This window comes from Elephantulus edwardii, unplaced genomic scaffold, assembly GCF_000299155.1.
Source record: "Elephantulus edwardii isolate Elephantulus edwardi_28Jun2011 unplaced genomic scaffold, EleEdw1.0 scaffold00016, whole genome shotgun sequence".
NCBI classification, from domain to species: Eukaryota; Metazoa; Chordata; class Mammalia; order Macroscelidea; family Macroscelididae; genus Elephantulus; species Elephantulus edwardii.
Window position 1 is genome coordinate 17,640,958 of NW_006399766.1, and position 13,373 is coordinate 17,654,330.

Genomic DNA, 13,373 nt, shown 5'->3' on the forward strand with positions numbered 1-13,373 from the left:
CCCCGTTTGCTCCTCTCCTTGAAAAGCAAAAGAAAAACTCCTTCATTGGTACACAATCCCCCCCGCACCTCCCCCAACCCCAAATATAATCCCCTCTGCAACCCTCATTGGGTACTCCTACGACAAACATAATGCCCTAAAATATAATACTTTTGAACTAAACTGGATGAAGTGTCTTCTTTTTTTCTCTTTTGTAAGTATAAAATAAAAATTTCATGCTATAAATCTTTACAGAAGCAAATCATCTTTCTCCTGATTAAAAAAAAAAGTGTCTTCTTTTAAGGCTGTTGTTATGTGCCCTCAAGTCAAATACAATTCATAGGAACGTAGGAACAATGGCTGTGAACACTGCCTTATCCTGAGCCAACCTCATCATTTCAGATACACTTGATCCCTCTGCCACAGTCAATATGTCAATTCGTCTTATCCAGGGGCTTCCTCTCCTGCACTGTCCCTCCACCTTCCCAAGCATTATGTTCCTCTGCAAGGACTGGGCCCTCCTGGCATCATGCCCAAAGCATGTCAGACAACGCTTCAAAAACGCTTCAAGGAGCAACCTGGTTTCACCGTCTCCAAGACAGACTTATTTGTTTTCTTGGCACGTTTAATACTCTACTCCAGCTCAAAAGGCATCGATTATTCTTCTGTCATCCTTAGTCCATGGAAACCCAGGCTACTCCTTGGAGGCAAGGAATCTGGGGCTTCGTCTGACATACTTTGGACATGTAAGGAGAGACAGGTCTTTAGAGAGGGACATCATGCTTGGGAGAGTGGAGGGACAGCGCAGTAGGGGAAGACCCTCTATGAGGTGGATTGATTCAGTGACTGGGATAATTGGGATGGGTGTGTCAGAGGCAATGTGATTGGCACAGGATAGAGCAGGTTTTAGGGCTGTTGTACATAGGGTCACTAGAGGGCACATAACAACAACAACATCCTTAGTCATTGTTTTTTAAGGTAGATTTTTTTTTAGGTGTTTGTTGTCAAATCAAATCAATTCTAACTCATGGTGACACCATGTGATAGGAAGAACTGCTCCCTGGGCGGTTTTATGCTCTCATCCAAACAGGAGCCAACTGCTTAGTCTTTTTCCAAGAGAGCTGGTTTGAACTGCTAATGTTTTGGTTAGCAACTTGGGATTCTTGTTCGTTCGTTCTCTCTCTCTCTCTCTCTCTTTCTCTTTCTCTCTCTTTCTCCTCTTGCTTTTTCAGATGAATAAGCCCTGGTGGCCCAGTAGCTCTGACTTCCCAGACCCCCTGCAGCGGAAGGAAGAAGCAGTCATCTTAGAAAGTCTATGGGGCGTTTCCACTTGCTCTTCAGGGTCACTAAAAACTCGACAGTAACAAGTTTGGGTTTGGAAAGAAAGGTCGCTGGGTGGCACAAATGACTACTGTACTCAACTATTAACTGAAAGGTCTGAGGTTTGAACACACCCAGAGGTCCTTCAGAAGTAAGGCCTGGCGAGCAGCTTCTGAAGGGTCCTGCAGTCATGAAGACCACGTGATGTGCAGTTCTGCTCGGGCACACAGTGGGGTTTCCATGAGCTGCAGCTGACGGCGTGGCAACTAGAAGTGGTGATTTTTCAGAAAGAGGAGTGCAAAAAGGTCTACAGGGAATTTAGCACTGGAGTGGTTCAAAATGTGAAGACAGCTGCAGAGAATTTAAAAAACCACCCTTCTCCTGAAACTAGTAACCCATCTGCTTAATGAAACAGCTAATACCTGTCCCTGTTTTAGCCGATAAGAGGTCCCAGCTCCACCTTCACCCTTTTATCTAGGCACAGGGGCTATCTCCTTCCTCCATACTTGCTGTAGCACTTGCCAATGGCCACACCAAATAGGAAATATTTGCAAGTTCTTGTGCTTTAATCTCACTTGCATTAAAACTTCTCCTGTCCTTCCCACTTCATAAACGCAGCTCTCTTCCTTTTCCAATTCCCAGTATTGTCTACTAGCATGTTTACTGGCTGGTATGTTCTTACATTCCACTCTTTAAAAGAAATGTTATAATGTTCCTTGATAGTGATTATATACATTGCTTATCAGTAAACTGTTTTTGTTTTTATGTGCATTCCAGACTTTTAGTATAGTCTGACTGATATCCTACTAATGGGATAGGAATAGGTTACCATATCCCATTAGTAAAAGTTGATTTGAATACTTTTGCAAAAGGTCATTACAAAGGCAGAGGAGGAAGAAAAGACCAAGATGAATGCCAGACGAGACTCTGAACATAGCACTAGAGTGCCAAGAAGCCAAAGCAAAGGGAAGAAACCCAGACATTAAGGAGCTGGACAGAAGATTTCAAATGGCAGTGCAGGAAGGAGTTGGAGTCAGAGAATCAAAAGGGCCAAACTCGCTCAGCATTTCTTAAGCTGAAGGAATTGAGCAAATTCAAGCTGCAAATTGCAATACTTAAGCATGTTTTGTGTAGAATAGTAAATGATCCAGGATGCATTAAAAGATGATGGAAGGACTATACCGAGTCACTGTCCCAAAAGGAATTGGCTGACACAATAATTTCATGAAACAACATATGAGCAAGAACCTGTGATGATGATGAAAGAAGTTCAAGCTGCTCTGAAAGAACTGGCAAAAAAACAAGGCTCCAGGAATTGATGTCCTATCAATTGACATATTTCAACAGACTCTGCAATGGATGCACTCACTAAGACTTGCCAAGAAATAACCCGACCAAGTGTGACAATTATTGACAATATCATTAATATCACATGCAAGCAAGATTCTGCTGAAAATTATTCAAAAACAACTGGAACAGTACACAGTACATCAACAGAGAACTACCAGATGTGCAGGCTGGGTTTAGAAGAGGCTGTGGTACTAGGGATATTATAGAAAATATTAGATGGATCTTGACTGAAAGCAAGGAGTACCAGAAGAATGTCTATCTGTGTTTCATTGACTATGAAAAGACGTTTGACTGTGTGAATCACAACAAACTGTGGCTGACTCTGAGAAGAAGGGAAAGCCCAGAATATTTAATTGTGCTTATGCGAAACCTACACTTGGACCAGGAGGCAGTGTTCCAAACAAAGCAAGGAGACAACATTGGAAAGGGTGCATGCCAGGGATGTATCTTGTCTCCATACCTTGTCTATATGCAGGACATATCATCTGTAAGGCCGGGCTCTATGAGAAGGAATGTGGCACCAGGGTTGAAGACTCATCAAGAACCTGCGTTATGCGGATGACACAACCCTGCTTGCTAAAACTGAGGAGGACCTGAAGCACTTGCTGCAGAAAGTCAAGGACTATAGCCTTCAATATGGATTGAAGCTCAACATCAAGAAAACCAAGATTCTCACCACTGGGCCAACTGACAGCAACTTCATCATGATTGATGATGAAGAGATTGAGATTGTTAACTTTAGTTTGCTTGGCTCCACAATCAACACTCTTGGTACCAGCCACCAGGAAATCAACAGATAAACTGCACTGGTAAAGTCAGCTGTCAGGACCTCTCCAGAGTACTGAAGAGCAACGACATCAGTCTAGGGACTAAGGTGTGCCTGATCCAGGTCATAGTCTTTGCAATTGCTTGCTATGCATCAGAAAGCTGGACAATAATTAGGGATGACAGAAGGAGAGCTGATGTCTTTGAGCTGTGGTGCTGGAGAAGAGTACTGAAAATACCATGGACTGCTAAGAGAACAAACAGGTTCATCTTCGAGAGTGAAACCAGGCTGCTCCTTGGAGGCAACGATTCTGAGGCTTCTTCTGACATACTCTGGGCATGATGTAAGGAGGGCCCAGTCTTTAGAAAAGGACATCATGCTTGCAAGGGTGGAGGGACAGAAAAAGAGATGAAGACTGTTGATGAGATGGATTGATTCAGTGACTGGGGTGATGACAGTAAGTGGGTCAGAGGCAGTCAAGTTGGCACAAGATAGACCAGGTTTTAGGGTTATTGTTCACAGGGTTGATGAGTCATAAGTGACTTGACGACACATAATAACGTGGGGGGAAACCTCCTTTTTGTTTTAATAGAAACTTTTCACTTTATATCAGTTTACTTACAGAATTTGTATACATTGTTTTTCACACTGGATCTTTCCCATTTCCTAAACGCATCTCTCCCTCCACCCATCATGCTGTGCTACCCTATGTTTGTTTCCCTCCACCCATCCTTAACCCCGTGCTCCCCCCTCCTTGGATCTTCATACATATTTTACTAGTTATTTATTTCTAAATAATGGTCTCACACAATACTTGTCCTTATTGGCACTAATTTAGTTTACTGAGCATTATGTTCTCCAGTTCCTCCCAAGTTAGGTAGTAATTTACAAAATCATTGCTCCTGCATGCCATCATGTGAATGCACCATAATTTGTCAATCCATTTATTTGTGGTTGGACATTTGGGCTGTTTCCATGTTTTTGTGATGGTGAAGAGGGCTGCTATGAACACTGGTGTCTCAGTTTGTGTCTCACTTCTCATTTTCTCAAAAGCCACTTTTTAAATTCTGATTCACAGTGGGTGGTGCTTCCAGAGAAATGAACTAAGCAAGAAACAAGGGAGCTGAATTTTTCTCATACGTTTTACTGAAAGGTGATTTATACAAAGGCACATTTTATTACTTGAATGAAAAAGACAGCAACACTAAAAAATCTAAGCCATGACATTATTACCTTATTTACAGAAAATAATTTAACAAGGACACTAAAATCTCCAGACCTCTAAAAAACAAACAACCAAAAAAACTGGAAAAAAAATAAAAAAAAGTCCTTCCAAACCCTGGGTTAAGGTTCAACAGGGAAAAAACCTCCTCAAAAATTAAAAAAGGGAAAAAAAAGAAAAAAGATATACAAACTTTTTAAAATGTATGTACAATCCTTAAAGAAAAGTCCATTATATAAAATATATGTGGTGTTATATCACATTCTCCAAAATTTTGGGACTGAAAATTCATTCAACCAATATTTGGTTACTTGTAACACTATTATTATAAAAATCATAAATTATATAAATTATAAATATATTTATAATAAAAATTAATATAATTAATTTTATGTATAATATAAATTATAAATTATAATTGCACTTGTTACTGTTGTTTGGTGCTGTCCAGTCCAGTATGACTCAAAATGACCCTATGAACAAAGATCTGAACCTTACTCTATCCTGTACCATCCTCACACTTCCTGACACACAAGAGCCCACTGTGGCAGTCATCATGTCAATCCACTTGGTTGAAGGTCCTCCACTCCTTCGCCAACCCTCCACCCTTCCTAGCATCATGGCCTTATCCAAGGAATAGCCCCTGATAGCAACGTGCCCAAAGTAAGTGAGTCAAAGCCTCATCATTCCTTCCTCCAAAGAGCACTCTGGCTGCACCCGCTCCAAGACATATCTGCTTGTTCTCTTGGCCATCAATGGGATGTTCAGTGCTCTTCTCCAGCACCACAGTTTAAAGGCATCAATTCTTCTTCTGTCATCCCTATTCACTGTCCAGCTCCCAGATGCATAGCAAGTGATCAGAAAGACCATGCCTGAATAAGATGCACCTTAGGTCTCAAACTGATATCACTACTTAACAATAATTCGGAGAGGTCCCTAAGTACAGATTTTCCCAATTCAATGTGTCTCCTTATTTCCTGACTGCTGGTACCAAGAGTGTTAATCGTAAATCCAAGCAAGAGGAAGCTGTAAACAGTATAAATCTCTTTTCCATTCATCATGATGTTGATTATTGGTTCTGTAGTAAGAACCTTTGTTTTCTTGACATACCAAAGGCTGCATTTCTTGATCTTCTGCAACAAGTGCTTATCTATGAGTCTCCCACCAATCTCAATGCCACACTCTTCATAGAGTCCAGCTTCTCGAATAATTTGCTCAGCATACAGATTGAACAGGTATGGAGCAAGTATACAGCCCCGAGGCACTTCCTTCTCAATTTTAAACCATGCAGTGTTCCCCTTCTCTGTCTGCACAACAGCCTCCTGGGTCCAGGTATAGGTTCCGCATGAGTACAATTAAGTGCTCTGGGACTCCCATTCTTCTCAATGTCAGCCACAACTTGTCATAAGGCACATAGTCAAATGTCTTTACATAGTCAATAAAGGACAAAAAGACATTCTTCTGGTATTCCTTACTTTCAGGCAGGATCCATTTGACATCAGCAATGATAGCCCTGGTGCCATGGCTGCTTTTAAATCCTGCTTGAACTTTGGGCAGCTCCATATCTATGTACTGTTCCAGGCATTTTTTTAATTATCTTCAGCAGTATTTTGCTTGCATGTGATATTAATGATACTGTTCAATAGTTTCCACATTCAGTTGGATCACCTTTCTTGGGAATAGGAACAAATATGGACATCTTCCAATTTATTGGCCAGACAGCCACCCTCCAAATTTCCTGGCATAGACTGACTGGTGAGCACATCCAAGGCAGCATCTGTTTGTTAATTGAAACAAGTCAATTGGTACCACATAAATTCCTGGGGCCTTTTTTTTTTGGCAATGACTTCAACGCAGCTTCCACTTCATGGTACTTCCTAAAATTTTTGTGTCAATCAGTTCTTTCTGGAACAGTAACTCTGTGTATCCCCTCCATCTCCTTCTGATGCTTTCTGTGCCATTCAATATATTGTCTATAGCATCTTTCAATATTGTGATGCAAGGCTTCAATTTACAATCAAGATGCGTTAATGCTAAATGGTGACTGGAAGGCAAAAGGAGGGAACAATGAAGAAGGGGTTTGGTGATAGAAACGAGGCTGGAAATAGAATGATTGAAATTTGTATTTACAATGATTTATTCATTGCAAATACCCTTTTAAAAAGTTACACATGGATAATAGCACTTACTATATACAAAAACAAAACAATGTGCCAGGGAAATATAGAAAATAGATGAAAACGCTGTCTCAGCCACCCGAGAAATACCTAGAAAGAAAGCAGCTACCCATAGTGATGAGGGTGATGTGACAAGGATTTAATTACTGGTAGCTATTAAGTGCTCTGGGAGAAGAAAAAGTTAACAGTCAGCCCTTAACCAACAGGAATCTGCAGTCAGAGTGGACAGGAGGGTGAATTCTAGGAAAAGGGTATGCAGACACATTTAAAAGAAATAAACAAAAAAACCCAGCCCTAATCTAAATCCTGCCAGTGCTGACTCTAACTCAAAATGACCTTCCATGGGGTTTCCAAGGCTTATTCATTCTTCTTAGTTCATTTTACTTAAGAAAACTTTTGGCCATACAAGCCCATGTCTTTACAGGAGACTGCCCACCACTCCCTCAAAAGTCGCTTGTGAATTCTAGCTGTTGGTCTATTAGCAGCCTATACGTCACACACCATGCTGCCAGGGATCCACTGGGCCTGAGAGGGCCTCCAAAATGTGGGCGATGCACATGGTTAAAAACTTCCATATGTAGTGGGCAGTGTTAAAAGATTAAGCCTGGGAAGGTAACTGGAAGCAGGTCTGGGAAGGCAGGTGTAGATGGAGGGTCAACTGTGAGTTGGTTCCAACTATACGGCACATAACAAGAAACAATCAATGACCATCAATTACAATCTTAATGCAGAAGCCTTCAATTTTTTTAGGGAGGAGTGTGGTATCTACATGTCAATCTCTTTGGCTAATTCACCTAGTGAGAATTTTGCAGGATCCAGTTCCCATTTCTATAAAACTCTGACACCTCCTTGGTATTCTCAGGATGTGACACCAGTACCTTGACTTGTGTGACCATTTTATTTTGTGCAAGAATAGTTTCCAATAAAAGCCAGCAGAGTGGTGGCCGTATGATTTTCAATCTAATCCTAGGTCTGTCTATACCTATAGAACAGCAAAGGCAGGAAAGTAAACAGAACTGTTCCCTGGAGTGTTCACTACAGCGCTTTCCACAATAGCTCAGAAGGTGGGAAGCACCGCAATGCCCACCAATATGAATGAATAAACAAAACGTGGCATATGCACACACCGGCCAAGAGGAATGACGTCCTGAGGCAGGCCACAACGTGGATGAACCCGGAAAACGTCACACTGAGCGAATTCGTTCAGTTGCAAAGGACAAACACTGTATGCTCTCACTTCCACGAAATAAACAGATGTAGCTGACCCTTGAACTCAGTTGTGAACACGTTATTGGGGTGAGCTCGAGTGTTGCTGATCAGCTCCGCATGAACAGCGGTCTCTCTGCGGAGATGATCAGCAACACGCAGCGCAGTCTTTTAGGTGGAAACTCCAAGCACCGTTAGCCCTTGCAGGCAGTTCAAGCCCATGTAGATCAACTTATACTCAGATTTCCGAAAGCACAGGAGGCTGGCACCTTTATTTAACTCTCCAACTGTCCAAAGGTCAGCTGTCTTATGTTGTTGGGTGCCACCAAGTCGGGTTCTGACTCCCAGGCACCCTCCACATGACAGGAGGAATGCCTGCCCACTCGTGTACCATCCACGCAATCTCGGCTGAGCTCAAGCCCACTGCTGTGGTCACTGTCAATCCAAACCACCTGACGATCTATCTCCCTCTTTTCCTCTCACCCTTTACTTTTCCAACATAATGTCTTTCTCCAGAGACTGTATGAAAACCAAGTCAGCAGTGGGTGAGAAGAAGCGGAGGAAGGGGGAAGTTCTATTTGAGGGCCGTCAAGTTTTTGTTAACGGTGGTGGCACCATTTAGAAAAAGTCTGCGGGAATTGCTACACAACTCAATACCACAGAATTGGACACAGAAATGGTTTTGATAGGTGTATTTTTACCATGATAAAAAAGTTTAATGGCATATTTGCATGGAATTTGAGAGCTATAGTACAGGCAGCCTCAGAGATAAAAATGAAAGTTTTTTATTATAGGGAAAGAAACTTAAGAGCCTCAAAGAATAAATCAATGCAGGGGCAGTAGAGCGAAGTTCTCCAGATACTCTAAGGTCACAAAATAAAATCCAGAGCAGCACGATAATGTCTTAAATCCTGTTTAAAACAGAACAGTAGTAGCAAATCACTCAATTTACTCAGTTTACTGGGCTACTGTTGCTGTGTGCCATCGAGTTAGAACCATCCCATGGCTGACCCTCAAGCAGATTTTCAAAGGCTGTAAATCACACGGGAGGAGATTTTTCCCACAAAGCAGCCTGTGGATTTGAACTGCTGACCTTTAGGTTATCCTTGAAGCTCCTTACCACTAAGCCATCAGAACTGCCACTGGGCTATGAGGGGATGAGATAGATAGCTATTCTGGTTTTTTCAAAGTTAAAAAGGCTTCACCTTTTCAAAACTTGGAGTTTAATGTAAAAGTCTATGAGAGAGAAAAAAAATGTGAATGGTGCGGACAAATGTCCATGAACAATTTAAGCCAAAAGCACAGGCATTAGGTTATAAATTATTTGTTCTCTTTTCTATCTCTACCTACGATGGGATAACATTAAGATGAATGAGACCTCACTTCTACAACATTTATTATAGCATAACCACCCCTTGTAAATTTGAAAGCTTTACATTTTGCAATCTCTTTGTTTTGAGAATTTCAGAAATGCTTTAGAAGTTTAACTAAAAAAAAAATTTAAAAAGAATAAAAACTAAAGACAAAAAGAAGTTAGTTTAACTTGTATCTTGTTTGGGTAAAAGAAAGCAACTTGGAAAATAGTTGGCGGTTTCTTAATTCTCTCAATCTCCAAGAATATAAGAATAAAAAAGAGTGGGGGCGGTTGGTACGGGGACAGCCACATCTGACCTCTTAACTCCACAAAAGGAAGCAGTCTCCACCAGCAACATCCACTTTGCATACAAATTACAATACAAAAACCACCAAACCAATTTCCATAATTGTCAGACATGGTCTCCATGCTCATCCAGCTATATCTTCTAATTCCAATGCCAATAGTAGTACTACTGAGTCTGAAAACCACTCCAATGGCCACACAGATCTCACAGAACCATACTCATGGCTATGGGATTTATTAGGGAAGTTATACTGTGGTCCTGTCAAGTTGACTATGATTCACAGCAACTCTATGCACAACAGACTGGAGCCCTGCCCAATGCTGCACCATTGCCACAATCTCCATCAGGCTCAAGCCCACTGTCACAGTCACTGTGTCGACCCATCTTGTTGAGGGTCTCCCTCACTTTCTCTGATCCTCCACCTTTCCCAGAATGATGCCTTTTTCCAAAGACTGGCCCCTCTTGACAATATGCCCAAAGTATGGAAGATGAAGTTTCACACCATCCTTGCTTCTAAAGAGCACTTTGATTGCACTTTCTCCAAGACAGATTTGTTTGGGGGTTTTGACACATTTTGCCAACATCACAACTCAAAGGAATTCATCCTTCTTTTGTCTTCCTTATACACTGTCCAACATTCAGGTGCATAGAAAGTAACTGAAAAGACCATGGCTTGGATCAGGCGCACCTCAGTTTTGAAATTGACATCCTTGCATTTGAGAGGTCCTTGACAGTATTATTTCCTCAATGAATCAGGTTTTTAATTTCTTGACTACCATGGGTGTTGAACTTGAATTCAAATAAAATGAAATTGTTAACATCTTCAAACTTTCCTCCATTTATCATGTTGCCTGTTCGTCTAGTGGTGAAGATTTTTGTTTTCTTGATGTTACGATGTAACTAGCAACAGGATACAATTAATTCTTCAGTCAGACAGTTTCTCAAGCAGGTCCTTTGACCTTCAGCCTCACAGGCTCAGGTCACTGTTACAAGGAATTCTCAGTCCTGTCAGTTATGGTTCTTCCATCTAGTCCGCCAGCAAGCTTGGACAAACGCCTTGGCTCTGGCGCTGTGGAGAAGCAGTCCCAAATCAGCTGTCTCATGTTGGCCTCTGGTTCTTCACCAAGGTTGCTGCTGCCCTCACGTAGGTCCTACTCTAACTACTATAGGAATTTCTAGCCCCGAAGGATGCACACGGCATTCTCTGCTGCTGCTTCCTTGCTGATACTGAAATTTCCCTCTCCTCCACGAAACTTGCTCAATTTAAACTTGATGGTACGGGAAAAACAACCAATCCTATCATACTGGTAATAATCATTTACACATTATCCTATATGCAAAAATCTTGAATAATACAGGAACAAAAGATGGAATGAATACACATAGTCATTGTTCCAAAAAGAATTGGTTGCCACTGAATCATTTCAGAAAGTAGCATATGATGAAGAGCCAATGATAATAAAGGAAGACATTCAAGTTTCAGTGATGAGATGGGGGAGGGAGTCCCAGAAATTGACAGAATACTAATTAACCTATTTCAACAAAGAGATGCAGCCAAGATATTTGGAAGAGAGCTACCTGGCCTAATGACTGGAAGAAATCCCTGTTTGTTCCTATTCCAAAAAAGGAGATCCAGCAAAATGTGGAAATTATCAGACAAAATAATATCACAAGTTATACTTATATAACTTATTATTATAACATTATATACAGAAGAGGCCATGGTGTCAAGGAAATGGATCTTGACTGAAAGCAGAGAATACCAGAAAGATGTTTATTTGTATTTCATTGACTCTGCCAAGTCACCTAACTGAGTGGATCATAAATTATGGCTGATATTGAGTCTGGAGCCATTGCTGCGAATCTCACAATTACACTAATATTTTACTGCAATCCCAAAGGCATGCAGTTCAAATCCACCAGCTTCTCAAAAGGATGGGCAATCTCCTCCCAGGGGATTTACTGCCTCTGAAAACTGCTGGAGTTCTGACTCAACAGCACACAACAAGGAACAAGACCAGTGTTATTAAAGGTGGAGGTTAACAATGCTTCAAATGCCCACTCCACCATCTCTGCCCTCCTTCCTTCTATCCTCCCACTCCTATGTCTATGTTTTGGGGTTTTGTAATTCACTGGAAGGTCTCACGGAAACGAAAATAACTTCAGTGAAATGGCTCAGGGCTCACCAGACCATGGAAATGAGACTGGTGAACGGTGGGAGGAGGTTCCAGGCTGAAAGTTGTCATCGCAGCTGATTAGGTTAAATGCAAGTGTCTCAAGGCAACAAAATGTTGCTTTTCCAAGAAAAATCAACCTTTATATAAGACCTGAAAGCTATAAATCACTAAGGGTGGTAACCTGGATAACGCCTTATCACCCACACTAATCCTACATTCTTCATGTTGTTGTTGTTACATGTCATAAGAGTCAGAACCAGCCCATTGCTGACCCTTCAGAGGAATTTCAGAGGCAGTTCATTCCAGGGGAGAAGAGCTGGCAGATTTGAACAGCGTGCCTTTGAGACTGCAGCACAATTTCTTACCACTAGGCCACAATCCTATATCCTTAACACAATAAATAGTTCATCCTTTAATGAGGCCTTAAGCATAAACAATCACAAGATGGGAGGCTATGGATGGACGGCCTTATGACTTAATTCACTGTACCCCACGAAATACACTTGTAAACTAACAGTGGGCAGCCACTCCCTGTGGAAGATCCTGTACCTCATATTTGATAGGCAAAGAGACTTCCCAGCACTCGGAGGAAACGTGGACACGACTTTTAGCACCAAGAAAGCATCTACTCTCATGTGTGTCTCATCTGAAAAAGTCGACTTTTGCCCAGTGTAGAGCTCACACTACTAAAATGGCAATGCATTCCAAAGGAACAAGACTACTTTTGGGCTAAGATCCGATCGACCTACATTTTCGGGTTTGTATCTTCCGCTTATTACTCCTCCCTAGAGACCAAAGAGCCGTGATCATGTTCCCTTAATATTTGCCCTCTTGGCTCCTCCCACCCTCGACCTGAGAATCCCCTGATGCTGCTGGGACAGAAATGCTACTTCAGCCCGGGACGACAGACGTCAGTTGTTTGATGGAAAGGCAGAGTATCGATTAAGAGCTGGAGGCGGCTTAGGAACTGTCCCAGGAGTTCAACTCCATCGGATTGGGGCCCAGCCTTCCAGCCCTCTTCCCCACACCGCAGGCTCCATGAGAAACCGGTCATGTGAGCCTGTTTACAGCCAGCAGCTGGTGCAACCATCAAGAGCCTTCTGGAGGTCCAGGGCGCCCGGAGGCTCCAGGCCACACACACCCTGACTCCCCCAGCCCAACCTTGCGAGGTGGCGTTCGCCAGCCCTGTCTGCCTCTCCACCCCACCGCCATCTAGCTCCCTCCAGGCAGAACGCGTATGGCCCTGGGCAGAGCGCGTATGGCCCGGGGCGCCCCGCTCCCGGCCCGCCGACTCCCTCCCAGGAGCTCGCTGGGTTGACCGGCCGGGGCTGGAGGGCGGAGGAGGAAGGGCGAGGACGGTGTCACCGCAAACAGAAGACGGGCAGTCTCCCTCCCCCAGCCCGCCCGCCCGAGAGCTGTCCCTACAGCCGGATCCCACGGCAACCCGGCTCCCGCCGGGAGGAGGCGGCAGGCTCGCCCCAGCCCAGCGAGCCGGACCCCGCGCAGCCCCGCCCG

General features: G+C 42.9%; 1 protein-coding gene across 1 annotated transcript in view; it reads right to left on the minus strand.

Moving 5' to 3' along the window:
* Window positions 1–13,373, minus strand: part of MOSPD1 (motile sperm domain containing 1) — a 42,922-nt gene that overhangs the window by 29,295 nt on the left and 254 nt on the right. The window lies entirely within an intron of this gene.